Source organism: Apis laboriosa, unplaced genomic scaffold (genome assembly GCF_014066325.1).
Source record: "Apis laboriosa isolate Shangri-la unplaced genomic scaffold, ASM1406632v1 scaffold122_cov146, whole genome shotgun sequence".
NCBI lineage: Eukaryota > Metazoa > Arthropoda > Insecta > Hymenoptera > Apidae > Apis > Apis laboriosa.
In genome coordinates this window covers 2,840,498-2,856,100 of record NW_025221084.1, presented here as the reverse complement: position 1 = coordinate 2,856,100, position 15,603 = coordinate 2,840,498, and the positions used below count along the sequence as shown (strand labels likewise).

The 15,603-nt window shown below is 32.6% G+C and overlaps 1 protein-coding gene across 1 annotated transcript in view; it reads left to right on the top strand.

Annotated features, from left to right (window-relative positions):
- Positions 1-15,603, top strand: part of LOC122720222 (neurexin-1) — a 420,486-nt gene that overhangs the window by 22,846 nt on the left and 382,037 nt on the right. The gene's annotated exons all lie outside the window — the stretch shown is intronic.

The window sequence follows — 15,603 nt, the reverse complement described above, 5'->3', positions numbered from 1 at the left end:
AATTGATCTACGAGTCTAATTTCGAAAAGCTGGTTCGAACAAGTTGTGCCAAGAGCAGTGGAAAGGAAAAGTTCGAAACGCATCGGGGAAACAATAATTTCAGCAATCGTACGAGGGAGCGTCAAATAAATTCGTGGATGGAATATAAAAACACGAGTGAAATCGATGGGGCACGCGCGAGCTTTCCGAAATAAAATCGGGAAAAAGTAGGAAGGGAAAAAGTATCGTGGGTAACGATAAGAACATCGGGTATATATGGAAGAGAAATCAGCGTGTGCTAAAGTATACGCGGATGGATAAAGGGAGAGGTAAAGTCGGAAATGTGGGAAGGAAAAGTGGAAAATCTCAAAACAATGCGCCGCCGTATTGCGTATACGTGCACGTATCGCACACACACACACACACACATTGCACAGCTGCATTGCGTCAGATCGCTATCCGGAATAACGATACGTCGTCGCTCTTCGCGTCGTTGTGATTTGCCACGGTGCAATAATATTACACGCTCTCTCGTCTATTTTCTGGCTGACACCAAACTGCTGGCGCACTAGCTGCGCGGTATTATTCGAACCGCTTCCACCCGACGAAACGAAATTTCGCGATACCCAGAAAATTGTATCCGCCAGTCGAGATTTCCACGCTCCGCCTTATTTCTGTCCCCTTTGACGAATCGACGACGGGAACAATTCGTTACTTTCCCCCGCGCGCGTCCATTTATATCGTTCCATCCGATTAAAAGAGTATTAGAAGAGTCACGATTGATCCAAGCGTTCTAATGGAAATTGTGACGATTTGAAATATTTTTAGAGAGAGAGAGAGAGAGTATTATAGTTTAATTTGATACGAGTCTAATGGTATATCGATAATACATGAAACTGTACCCGGTCAAAGCGTTATGAAACTCTCGTTACAGCTAAGTACTTAGCCCCATCACCGATGAATCGATCGAAGTCTTGTTCCAGACGCGCATATAATACCCTTCAAATTTACAGACTGAAGCTTGGAAACGGATTTAAAGAGAATTTAAGAAAGGATTACTAATCATTTTCGACGCTAGTCTTTCTTAATCATAAATTATCCATTATTCTCGTCAAGAATTTTGTACAACAAACGAATGAAATCATCGAAATCTTCGATCGAAATTTAAAGAAAAACTCTAAGAGTGATAAATTGAAGTTTAATAAAGCGTATCGCTTAAAACATATCGATTAATTCGTCCATATCCCTATACACTCCCTTTCCCCTCCCTTTCGATAATCGGCGATATCAGGGCCTTATCTATCTTCATCCATCCCGATTTAACCGAAATTTACACCGATGCGTATCATAAATCCCGGGCGGAAACGTTTCCTTGGGCGAAACAAGGAAGAGACGAGGTGGGCGAAGATCGATCGTCCAGAAAGGATTGCACTCGTTCGAAAGGATTCGTTGTGGGCTGCATGTGAAAGTGGGCCGTGGAGGGGGTGGAGGGAGAATTGTTGGAAGGAGAAATGAAAACAAATTGCCCGGGTGGGTGGGTTCGCCAGAGAGAGAGAGAGAGAGAGAAAGAGAGAGGGGCGAAAACTCGGGCGGGTAAAAGTGCGATTTGACAAATGGCGTGTGATAAAAGCGTGCAACGTTCATTAAGGGAAATGGTCCTGGGTAATGCAACTTCGATCATAAAACTGATGCATTGTAAACACGTTTAGGATAGGCTATATATGTTCCACGCAACGGGTTACAGCTTCATACGTCAATGCCTTTTCCAACTTTATATCCTCCGGGTTAAGCACGCTTTTAACCCTTTTCAATGCTAAGATTTCAAATTTCCCGTGCACTCGTCAGCGAGCGACGAGAAGTTTAGGTGAACTGAATATCCCTTGCCTCTTGCGTAGAAAATCTTGGGAACGCGTTAAATTATTCAGATATTTTGTTGCCCTACACGATGTCACATCGATTCCTTGAAAGTTTTGTAAGCGAAACTCGGTTCATTCAAATTCAAGGGGATGGATTTTAATTAATTCGTTTTGAATGGTTGAATGATAGGGGAGGAAATGAGTGTAAATGAAAATTTTCGTTGAAACAGAGAAGAATTTTATAAAATATAGAAAAACAATTGTGAAAATTTGTATGCAGAAATGTTAATTGAGGCTTATTTGTTTATACCTTTGTCTCTTTGAGCTTTATAAATAAATCTAAGAGCTATTGGAATTAATTTTGTAAAGATTAGGAATAATGAATTAAGAATAATGAATATATTAACATCTTGCATGTAGAATAATTCAAATTGAGCTAAACTATTACAAGAAAAAGCAACAACACTTTACTTTCCTATCAGAATTATTTTTTTGAAGAACAGTTCATAATTGTATCGATATAGAAGAAAATATATCATAATTAAAAATCTTATTTATTCCCTTTTGCAACTTTTTATAAAAATATTCAATTCTATTTTAATATATTAAAAATCTTTAAGATATTATTAGATGCTTTTATCTATCTTTGAATTATCCTAAAATTTTCTTCACAAAGAAATCTTTCCATCTTTTATAATTTCTCTATAAATGTTAATAAATTAAATGCAAAGATATTGTTTAATAGATTATTTCCTCTTCCCTTGAAATAATTTTAAAATCGAAAACTAATTAAATTTCATCGAAAAAATATCGAAATATTCACAAGAATTGGATATTTTGATAAAATAAAAAAGAAAATGAACCTGTGAATGGAAAATTTTCACATTGCTCGTTTTCCTAAATCGATTAACAAAAAAAAAAAAAAAATCTATAACACTACTCCCATTTGAAGTCAGTTAAACGCTAAAGTCTAAACTATTTGATACTCAATACTACCCTATCGTACTTGACGATATAATCTCCTTGACGATGTCGAGAACATTTAGCGAAACTGAGAAAAGGATCTTGACAACTCGAGACTCCTTCAACTAGAATTTCAAAAGAACTTCAAAACGCGTGTCGAAGACTTTGCTTCGACAAAAGAAAATGGAAACGGTTCTCTTTTTTGAAAAGTATTTTTGAAAATTTATGTTTGTGCTATATCTAAAAAAGAAAGCTATTTTATAAATCGCCCGAGAGATCTTTAATATTCTGTAACAAAATAAAAGGAAAATTTTATTGCTTAATTTCGTAAACGATAGTACTATTTGAGAAAAAAGTAAATATATTTTTCTTTTTTTTAGTTATAAATGAATCACGTACTTTTATTAATATAAAAAAAATTTGTGTCAAACTTAAAAATAAATCTCTACATTAAAAGCACAAACATCTATCTTCTTTTTACTAGATAATATACCTAGTAACAAAACTAAATGGATAAAATATTGATATGAGTATTAATATGTAGATTAGATATTTGTAGAAATTTAATATCATTTTATCTGAATTTGAGAAATATAGGTCATTATTGGATTAAAGTCTCCAATACTTGCATATAAGCGCCTTAAAATTGTATAGAGCAATACCTATTTGTTTTAATTAATAGTATTAATCTATTAAACATCATAATTATGATGTTACATCATATTATGATAAAAATATAATAAAGCAAAATAATTGTTTAATTTTTAATCATTCTTATTTTCCTTTTTTTAAAATGTTATTAAAGTATTGGAGACTATTTATGAAATTAAAAAAATTTTTCATAATGGTATATAAAACCATTATAGAAAATTATTACTTCACAATATATACAAATTAAAAAAAATATCGAAACTATTAATTAAAGTTAAAAATAGTCATCATATTCAAAAAGCAATCTTTTTCAAATATTATTTCTCTTCCAAAAATATCCAATGTATGTGATCTAAAACTTGAGAACGCTTGAATACATGAAACAATAGACTTGAAAGCATTCCTATTACAGTTTCAATTAACTAAAATGAACAAGAACTATCCTATATGTACGAGTTCCATTTTCTTTCACAGAGAAATTACAACTTTGAATCGAGAATTCGTGTCTGTTCTCTTAAAATGTTTTTTTTTTTTTCTTTCCAACATGCTCTCTTTCCCGTGCATAGTAACAGTCTGTACAGTATGGCCTGTCGCAAGTATCGACTGTTAGTTAACCAATATAGCAAAACGACTTTGGAATTCAATTTGTAGACTAGAATCGCACGAGTTTTAATATGGCATTGCGCACCAAAGTGGACACGTAATTTCCGTTGGATCGATTAACGGTACACAGCATTTTAAAGAGGGAAGTGAATTTAATCCATCGACCGATCGCGTAATATCGGTCGTCCTATAAAGTGGATGAAGATTCCCTTAACTATCTTTTGTATCTCGTAGTTTTCGAATATCTTTATCACTATAGAGCGTACAATCAGCTTTTTAATCAACGAAAAATTAACAATTCCGATATAACATAAATAAGAAAATTGGAATTACGACAAATGATGCGATATTAGAAAAAGAAAATGATGTTTAACGATACTAGAATGAATGGAATAGATGAATTGAATATTAACAAAAAAAATATATGTTATTATGTATATGTTACTCAATGTATATTATATATAACTTTATAATAAATTGCTTTTATAACTTAACAAATAAGCCTCAAGTGATATTTGTGTGTATTATTTTGATCTTTAAAATCTATCCTCTAAAAGTAATTCACAAATGATGAAATTAATTTGGTAAATTCATAAATGAAAATGCGAAAATCTTTTCCATCCATATTGTGAGATATCCATTAAAAAATGCACAGAGTATCAACTGAATTCATATTTATATTTATATTTCCTAAACGACGACACTCGCTCAAATATTTTTAACAATCATCATTAAAGTTGAAATTTCCTATGTGTTTTTATACGATTCCTGATTTCCCTAAGCGTATGCGTAAAATTGATATAAAAACATCGTTACGATATGCTAAAATTAAATTACAAATTAAATTGAAAGTCTATTTTAATCATATGTAAAATCTGATTCATTCAATTCTAGTTGATACAATGTGCAAACGAATTTTTTAATGATACATATTTAACGGATTGAAAATTTTGTAAAAATATATTGAATGAATTGTAATTTGTTTGTAATCTTGATAATGCTTTCTGCAAAAACTATCTCTTTGAATTGTGAGATTTGAATTTTATATTATATTAATTGAATATTAAAATAATATACAATATTTGTAAAATAAAAGAATATTGAAAATTTATACTTTATAATGCTTTATATTACTGATAATATTAAAGATATATTATCAATTTATTATTATTATTATCTATTTTAATATTAATTATATTAATATTAACTACATGTGATAAATTTCATCAAAATATAGATGGAAAAGTAATAACCATATAAAAATGTATAAATTTTGCTTTTCTTTTTCTTTTTTATTAAGCTATAATGTATAATTTAAGCTAAAATAGCTATCTTCTTTGAATCTTTTATATAATTACTATTACTATATGAATCTCTTATATAATTACTATTATATAATATTATATTATATAATCTATAATATAATATTATATAATTAAATTATTATAATTATATAATGACAATATACTTTAATATTATATGCATTATGAATATAATGCAATAAATTATAGAAAATAATAAGTGAAATCTGATAAACTTAAATAATAATATAATGTATAAATTATAGAAAGTAATAAGTGAAATCTGATATTTAAATAATAATATAATAATATAATAATAGTATAAATTATAGTTTAACAAAGTTTGTACTTACCTTTTTCCTTCTTATTAACTAAGAAATAGTTATTTCTATATAATTTATTAACTATATAATTTAAGGTTAGGATAATACATCTTTACTTCATTTAATTATGAAGTTCTACTTGTTATATTATATTTTAATTTTAAATATATTGTAATTTAAATAATTTAAACAAATATAAATTATAAAAAACATCAAGCATATTAAATGTATATATATACATTTGATATTAAAAAAAATTTTTTAAATTATAACTATTTTTCAAAATATTAGTCTTTGAAATGTTATGTTATGAAATATTCTAAACTTTTTTCAATCAATTTTAAAATAACTTCATTTTATCAATTAAAAATTCAAAAAAATAAGAAGAATATTATATTAACTCACCCAAACATGATGATTGAAAATTCCTTATAACTGTACTGATGTTTGATGTTTGTTTATTCAAGATTCCAAGTCGTAGAAGTATCTATCTAGAACATAAACATAAAATATATTACGATCAAACAAAAAATAAAACATTTGTCAGTTATTTAGATAACAATCACTTCTTGAACTTACACATTATTGCAAGGTTATAGTTTGTCGTTGAATTTTTTCACTTAATCATTACACTATATCTTGAAAGAAAACAATATTATAAATTATGTCACAACTGAAATGTTTTTTACGCAAAATATTTCAATAAAATTATCTCGTTCAATCACATTTCTCTCAAATATTTCTTTATTTGAAAGAAAAAAACTGTTTCACGAAACGACTATCTAAACTCTTACTTATATTGAGAATCGATTTCAATAGTCAGAAGCTATACGTCGCAATTCTTTCGCGTACTGTGATTGGTCGATTCCAAATGTTACCATATTCACTTTTTTAAAGTGCTACGTTTTGAATCTACATTGGAAACTATATAAGAAAATTATTTAATCTATTTAATTATTTTATTAATTATATCGTGAAAGTTATAAATATTAGTATTCTTCAGTTATTGTTTAAATATATATAACATTATTACTATGAATATTAAATCAAATAAGAAAATTTCTTTTGAACGAAGTAAGTCAAATATATGTTTAAAACATTTGAATAAAAATTTAACTAATCGTAATTAAAATTATTGATCAAAAAATCATGCTCTTAAAATTTTAATTGAAGCATATATTTTATAAATATTTTCATATATTTTGTATCAGTAGTATATTGAAATTTATACAATTTATATAATATATATATATATATTTTTTATTATTATTAGTATTAATATTAAATAATATTAATATTATTTAAATAATTAATCTTAATTTTATAATATTAATATTATCACAATTTAAGAGAAAATAATAGAGATAAAAAATTTGTATTATACATATGATTCATATTTCACGGGGCCTTGCACCCATGCTAGTTCCGCTCCTGTTTCCGGCGTAATGTAGCGCCACTAAATCCGTGACGTCATTTCCGCTTTTGTTTCTCCGCGTTTTGTGTGCTACGTGTTCGTTTGAATGAAAGTGTCGTGAGTGTGTGACAAAAACCATGGAAAAACAGAAAAATACGGAAGCAAAAGGAATCCTAGACTGTAGCAGAACGTCTATTGTGCAGCAGAATTTCGTAGCATGGTATTTTCAACGCGGTAAGTCATTATTTTTTAGCACATGCGATGCTACCTTATTCTGACCAATTAGATTATATTTAACACCGCTTTAAATTCGTATATTCAGAAAAAATATCATTCTCTCTTCTTCTCTATCGTATTTCCTAATTCAATTTATGAATTAAATATATGAATTATCGTTAGAAGTCGTTTTATATAACATATTGGTGATGTTATATTTGAAGCATTTCATAATGCATAAAGCGTATGCAATTTTTGAATCGTGCTTGTAACAATTTTATAGAAGGTAGATGGCGTACTTTTCGCGCCATATATGATAGTACCATATGAAATTTGAAATGAATCATAAGTGGAACATAGGTTACATTTACTATATTAATTATTACACAATTAAAAATGATCACAAAATTGAAAATAATTTTATAATTATACGAAAGATTATTGAATATATTTATAAGATTTTCATTATTTTTAATGATATCATATAAAAACATTCGAATATGTACAATATAATAATTTAAATTTTTTTCACAAATTTGAAAGAAAAATTATTACATTAACGTAGTAATTAAATAATTAATATAGTAAAAATTATAATTAATATAGTATATAATAAAATCAAACAAAATAATAAAGATTAAAGCATAATATTTTAAATATAAAGATTATGTATTAATTATGCATTCTTTTAATATTATTCATTTTAAAATCACATTTCCTTTAGCTACTAAATCAAAATTTATTCCAACTAGCTAAGATTAAGCTATTAAAGCGCGCGTTAACGATATTCTTAATTGTCTCTCGTTCGTGTCGAAACATTTATACGCGGATAATCAAGTATCGCGTCGATACTTTTCAATGAAAAACGAATGTTATAACACGTGTATAACATTCCAAGAATAGGGAATATCAGAAATGCAAGATATGCTTAAATTATACAAGGAATAGGACGTTTGGCCACCATCTCGCCATAAGAGCTAAGACAACCGTAGACAGGCTTACGAGGCATATTATGCGGAGATTTGGTGATTTGCATAAAGCTGGTTCATGCTGTTGATTCGGTGGAAAGAGGAATAGAGAGACAGTTGGCTGATTATAGGATGAATGGCGAAAGAGGAGATAGAATAGGGAGTAGGTGGGGAGGAAGGGAGGAGGGAGAGACACTCGGTTCTACAATCGTTGAAATTTCGCGTGATGGATCTTATCGGGGCGAATGCATAATTTCGAGGTATAATATAATAATGCAGTCTTATCGGAACGTTTGCTATATGATGGAACGCGGAAAATATTCGCTCGATGTTTGATTCCTTGCCACGAAATTGAGCCCCTCTCCTGGGAATTGATTGATACGTACATTCCTGTCTGTCTTCGAGTAACCACGAGATAATGAACTAAATGATCCTGTGAAACTGGCCTCGATAAATTTCAAACGAAGCTTTGATGGAAGCACGCGCGTGTGAAACAAACGTTTACGCGTTTAATCGTGTGTCAAATGTTCTTGAGTTTTCATTTATATACGTATAAGTAAGAAACGTGATACGGGATTAAAGTAAAGTCGAGGGATTACTACTGAAAAGACTAAATTTATGGCGTATTAGCTTTGGATTTTCCGTCGTACCTATATAGATATAAGATACAACTCTCTCTAAGAGGATATCGTTCTAATCTTGTGTGACTTTATTCTCTTCGTTTAATACGTGTAACGAAATTGGAATCGCTTCTTACGTTTTAACATTATATACATATTGAAATTAAAATTAGATTTTTTTGAATCAACAACCGCGACGACAATAATTATAATTATCTGATCGAAACGTAATTTCGAACAATCGCGACAGTGATTCGCTTTTATTATTATTTATTATTATTTATTCGTCCAATATTTTCGATATTATAAGCTCTATCTTGGAAATTACTTACATTATTACAGCGAATTCGGAATATCGTGAGAACTATCCCGATACACCGTAAATGGTATACTATTAGACGAGGAATGTTCTTCAAATTAAACTTCCTTTCAATGAACGTTCCATAGTGTCTATCGATTTTGTCGAGCTATCACGAAGGGCCCGAGTAGTTTGAACAATTGGTTGACGGTTCTATTGTCGCGGGTTCGCCTCCTTAGATCTTCGTTTCAATGTCCTTAACCTACCAAGTGGAATAGCCACTCGACTCGTCTTTCTCTTTCTCCCCCTCCCTTGTCACCTCTCATACCTCTTGTAATTCTGTCTCTCTACTTTTGGAGAATCCTTCTCGCTTCCGTTAAGGAAGCTTCCAGATTGGACGGAAACTCATTGCGTCGGATTATACTTGTACACTTGTTCGCGAGATACTCGAAGATGAGATTCGATCTCAACGAATGATTGATTCAAAGTGAAAACGATTGTAACTACAAATACAGAGATTGATTTAGGACTATTCGATAAAAGTATTAATATTTCTTTTTATAGAATATATTATAATAATATCATTCGATTTTATTCGATATATTTTTCTTTTATTATATTCTATAATATTTTATAATTTCTATTTAAATTTCCCTATACTTTCTACAACACTTATTAGTTACAATAATTTCTTAAGTTCTTCTTCGCGACTATTTTATCATAGAATAATTATAATATTTTTAGAAAAATTGTATAGCGATATTTCTATAACACGTTTTAAAAGAATAAATATTTTCCAAAACATAATCTGTGTATCACCGCAGAATTTTCACATTGTCGCGACAGTTTCAAGAATCTTTATCGAAAAATATATTCTATCTTCCTTCGAATCTTTACAACAGATCCTAGTGAGATTAGTTCCTAATGAGATTCAGCGTAGATACGAAGCCAAATCCCACGTCATTCCAAAGTAGGCTCATAATAAGAATCACCGAAGCGTTTTAATTTCTAAGAACTTCCAACTTGCACTCTATCAGATATCTATATCATAATCGAAATCTCTACCTACATATCGAATAGTATACCTTCCATTACTTCCAAAATCATGAATCCATCCATCCGAATGGAAAAAGGGCAGGAGGAATATGAGAAGGATTCGAAGCGTTATCCATTATTTCAAAGATACGTGGCAATGGGAGCGGTGGAGGTAAATCGCGCCAGTTTCATCGATGATGTAGAAGGGGGGTGAGGAGGGGGCGATTCCTTTTCCTTTTCCCCTTCGTCGTGGCCCCGTCGTCATCCTTTCCACCGTCGTCTCGACGGTGGCAATCTTCCTCGTCTTCGACGATCTGAAGATTTCCTCTCGATCTCACGGCAAGATAGAAATTTCGCCTCCCCTTCCCTCTCACGGCAAACGTTTCAGAACGAACCATCGTTTCCACTTTACCTCTTCTATTTTGCCCTCTGCCACTCTACTCATCCTCGATTTCCTCTGTATGCCCGATTCCTTCGATCCCCCTTCGAAAGAGGGGATCGAAAAAAGCTAGACTTACGGATGAATACCCCCTCCCCCGGTGAATTCATAACGTTCATTTATCCACGGGTCAGTAACTCATATCCTTGCTCGAGGGGACGTACTGATTCCCGATCCTCGAATTCCCCCATTTTCCGAATTCAATTTAACCCACGATAATGAAACATCGCGCGAGTCCCCCTCGCGAGTCCCCTCCTCAACCCCCTCAGGCCTCAACCTCATTTTCATCTTGGATCCGTTCCGGAGCGAGGATAAGAGGAGGCGAAGAAGGAGGCCGTGGAAAGGCGGTGTATGGGGGTGGAGGCGTGTTTGGGAACCCTTTTGCGGCCGGCTACGGAGCCAAGAGCGCGAAGACAATGGCGATGGGGGGGCGGAGGACGGGTGGAAACAGAAGACGAGTTGGATGGTATAAAGCAAACCGTGCCAGCCAAGAGGATTCGTTCGCTCCACCCTTTCTTCCTTTCCCACCTCTTCCTCCTCCTCCTCTCAATTTTCCACCTGCTCTTTTCACTCCACCGCCGTTGTTACCTTTTAAGCTACTTCGCGCTCCCAGGTATTGTATTCTCATGCTTGCTTATTCTCGCGTTACTCTTCCGTGTTACGCTCACGACCAACCTGTGCTTCCTCTCGCCTCTGTGAAAAACCTTCCCATCGCGTCCTTCCTTCTCGCTCCCTCTCTCTTTCTCTCTCCTTCACTCTTTCGGCCGTGTGAAATTTTGCGGTTTCCAAACTCCCTGTCAGAGCCACGCTTTCGATATCGGACATTCGTCACGCTCGAGTGAAACTCGCTTTTTCATGCATTTCATAGTACACTGATTTTTTGGTTATGTATATATATATATATATATATTTCGAGGATATTATTATTCTGTTTCTGTTTATTCCTGTAATATCATTCGTTGGATTAATTTATATTATTTTTATGAGATTTTTTTTCTTCCTTGCTTCAGGTGAAAAGTATCATATATTTGTTGAGAGAAACTATGATCGATGTTAGATGGTAGAATGGATAATTGGCGGAGAATTATGAAATTAAAATATGATTAATTAATGACACAATAGCGCGATAAATTTTCAAATTCGATTTTCACAAAGAAGTTGTATTTATTATATTTTATTTCTGCATGTTTTTTCATAATTCATTTAATTTCTCGATTATTGAGTCCATTTGGAAATAAATTAGCTTTTTAATGTTAATTAAATGCAATTTATAAATAAAATCTTCAACCTAGCTTTGTCACTCTTAATTTTTCTTTTATCATCTTATTTGTATTTCGATGCAATGTGTGTTAACATCAATTTTTTTTTATTTCTTTCGAATTACTTTCCCCTCGTATGAAAAATAACCGAGTCAAATTTCATTTTTTATATACTTCTCCAAAAAAAAAGAAACACGATGCATGCTTCGTTTTTTCGTATCGACAGGTGGTTGGAAAAATGATGGTCGTAAAATAATGGTTTCGACACTTTGATAATTTTTAAAGAATCTTAACGACGAGATCTTGGCTTCGTACCACCAACGAGAAAGGTTCAATTCGCAGTTTCAAAGTTTCCGGGCTGCTATATACTATAAAAACTTTGTGGAAACAAGGAAATGCATCTCTTCCGTATAGAAGACACGTGTATATATTCTTTCCGGAAACTGCACTTTTATCAGAGAATATTTCTCGTTCAACTTTTCATCCGGATGTAACTTTATATATATATATAGATTATAAGAACGAGAGGTTAAAAGCAGGAAAGTATAATGCAGAAATAGAATGATTCTTTCTGAGAAAAAGGTTATTTCACGTTACATTCGTTCTTTGAGATATTAGATATTTTATTCGATGTATTTTTCTTTCATTATATTCTACAATATTTCATAATTTCTATTTAAATTTCCCTACACTTTCTACAACACTTAGTTACAATAATTTCTTAAGTTCTTCTTCGCGACTATTTCGTCATAGAATCAGAAGAAAATATTAATTATAGCGTTTAAATTATCATTAAATTTCGACTTTGTTCGTTAATATTGAAAAATTTCCAATGACTCTCCGGTTATAGCATAAAAGATGCAAGCCTATAACCGGTTGCTTTTTTCTTTTTTATCATTCTTCGGGCACAAAGACATCGTTAATTATTTCACGTTAAAATTTTTACTTTGATGCGGTTCGTGATCTTCCGTTAACAACCGCCGATATCGATGTATCGTTGCACGCGTTTGATGTATTACCTTTTCAACCCGCGACCGCTTAATCAACGCGATTTGTCTCGCTTTGACGCGTGTTCTTGAGGCAGTTTCAATGGAAACAATCGTTCGAATCGTCGATCAAATCTCGAATCTTCATTCTTAAATTTCCTTTCAAATTTTCGCGCTCATCGTTATCGATACAATTAATCGAAGATAGTTTAATACGATTTTTACATCGATTTCCACTACCGAAAAGACACAATGGAACGGATTCGATATTTAAAAATTGGCGCAAACAACGCCACGACGATTCCAAGAATAGATTTATTTGGACGAACAACGAGGATAGAAACGAGATGTCCGTGGTTTCGAAGGCATTTGTTAGAAAGAGAAAGGAAAAACGGAAGCACTCGTGCCGATAGTCAAAGGAATTTTCAACCGTGTTTTCTCCCCTCCTTCGTCGAGCGTTTTTCGTAGTTTCTAAAGAGACCAACCTATCCCAACCTCGAAAAAAGGCCTCGTTTTCCCTCGTTCAACCAAGAGAGCATCCACTACTTTTACTTTTCCACGGCGTTGGTAAGCTTCATTCATCCAGTTACTCCCGCCCTTCCCTTTTGCCCCCGTATTTGGTACAAGTTTCGTCGAAGAAGAAGGGAAACTGGGAGTGAACAACGCCATTGCCGCTGCCGGAAACTTTCAATTACGCTCACGTAGCGTGTCGGTATATCCCGATATCCCTTTCTGCCTAGAATTGAACCTTCCAAGCTCCTATTCCAAGGGGATCAAATCCATCTGATTACTGGTAATAGAGTTGTGTTTCAATCCTGTTTCCCTTACTACTAGTTAAATCTCCTCCAATATTTCCACGATCGAACGTTCGAATTACAGGTTTGGTAAATATGAAATATCGTTTATGCGTTTGATGAAGGGGGTTTTGCATTAATCATCGATAGTTAGAGAAAATTTATCACATTATTTATTTATAGGGTTGAAATTAAGAAAATTTTGGAAAGTCGTTCGATTTGATTTTTCGTTGGTTCCAGATATGAATTTAAAACGATTCAAAGTGTTCATAATAAAATTTTTCGTGCGTTATTATATGCATTTATATCGTAGAAATTTTATGTCTGGCCGAATCGTGTAAGGGTTGATTTTTAATAATAATTGAAATTCTTACTTCGTTATTATTAAATTTAGAATCTAGTTTCTCTTTTTCTGATTTTCTTGTTGGACAGATCATTTTAAGGGAAGTATTTTGCGAGATAAAGAAACTCGCATTATTATTCTAATGCTTACTGGATTTTACATTGGATTTTAAGATTCAAGTTGTTCGTTATTTTCGAAACTTTGATAATTTTCACCTGTCCAAATATGAAAGAAAATTAAATTTTCTTGTTACACGGTGGAAGTTCGTCGATTTATTTGAATTCGATTCGAAGCATAGTTCGATTTCACCGGCGAAGTCGTGATTCTTTTTGATTGCCCTCGCTGTTTGCGTTCCAATGATAAATCGTTGGCTAAAACGAGAGGAAATTTTTTTTTCTTCTTTCTTTTTTTTTTTTTTTTTTTTTCACGACCTACATCCCAGTTTTATATTTTCCATTCTATCTTTTCCTATCGCGCACGCTTTATTCCTGAAATTTACTCTCGAGCCGGATACACTTCTCGCGTTACACACTCGTCAGTTCAGAAATGCTGCTACATTCATCGAGGGTAGCCTCGCGCAAGTAATATAAAAATCGATAAACGAACTAATGGAACTACCTCAGTCGCAGCACGTAACATATTTCATCGAACCTCATCGATTTATTTTTATTGTTATTTTTAAAATTATTTTCTCATTTCATGCGTATCTACCTCTCTCGAGTATTTCATTAAAAGCTACGAATCGTCTTAGAAGATACACACGAGGATACAGATTATTCTTAAAACATAATTCATAATATTCCCTCTTCACAAATTGATATATCCTAGGCTCACAATGATTTGAATACAAATGCGATGAATATTAAATAATTCGAATCCGCGTACATTTAAATTTTCCGTAACTTTTTAGAGCACTTGATGCAAAATAATAGCAATTAATAGCAAAACGAGAATACGATTTTTGGAAATGTCGAGAATCCGTGTAATTCGAATAAATATATACATAAATATCCAGGAATCAAAATTATATTCGAATATAATAATCTCCATTTTAATTAACATAATTAATTCAACGATCTCCTAGCAGAGGGGGCCATGAGATTTCACAAGCCAAGAAAATTATACGGATTTTCGTGCTTCCGGTTGCACTTGTAATTGATGAATAATTACGTTCGTCGTTCCTCTGTTTGACAACCGCGAAATTGGGTTGCATCTGATGGAAAAAAGGGCGGGCACACACACACACACACACACGAGTGCAAAGAAGAGGGGAGGGATGGACGGACACAGGCGCCGCGTTGGTGTGGGATAGGTGATAGCATTAATTTATACGAGAGAAACTTTGACGTGAATGAATGGGCCCTGCGATCGAGTAACCGTGCGAGAGCCGTGTCGATGAAATTAATTGAAAACTTGTTTATTTATTGGTGACTCGGCCCCGGCATCCAACCCACCTCGAAGTTTTTGGCGAACGTCGGCGGATCGCCGATACGAGACCCACGGCACACGGGGTAATTGGGAATAGGATTTGGAGCACGAAAATAATTGGTTTCTG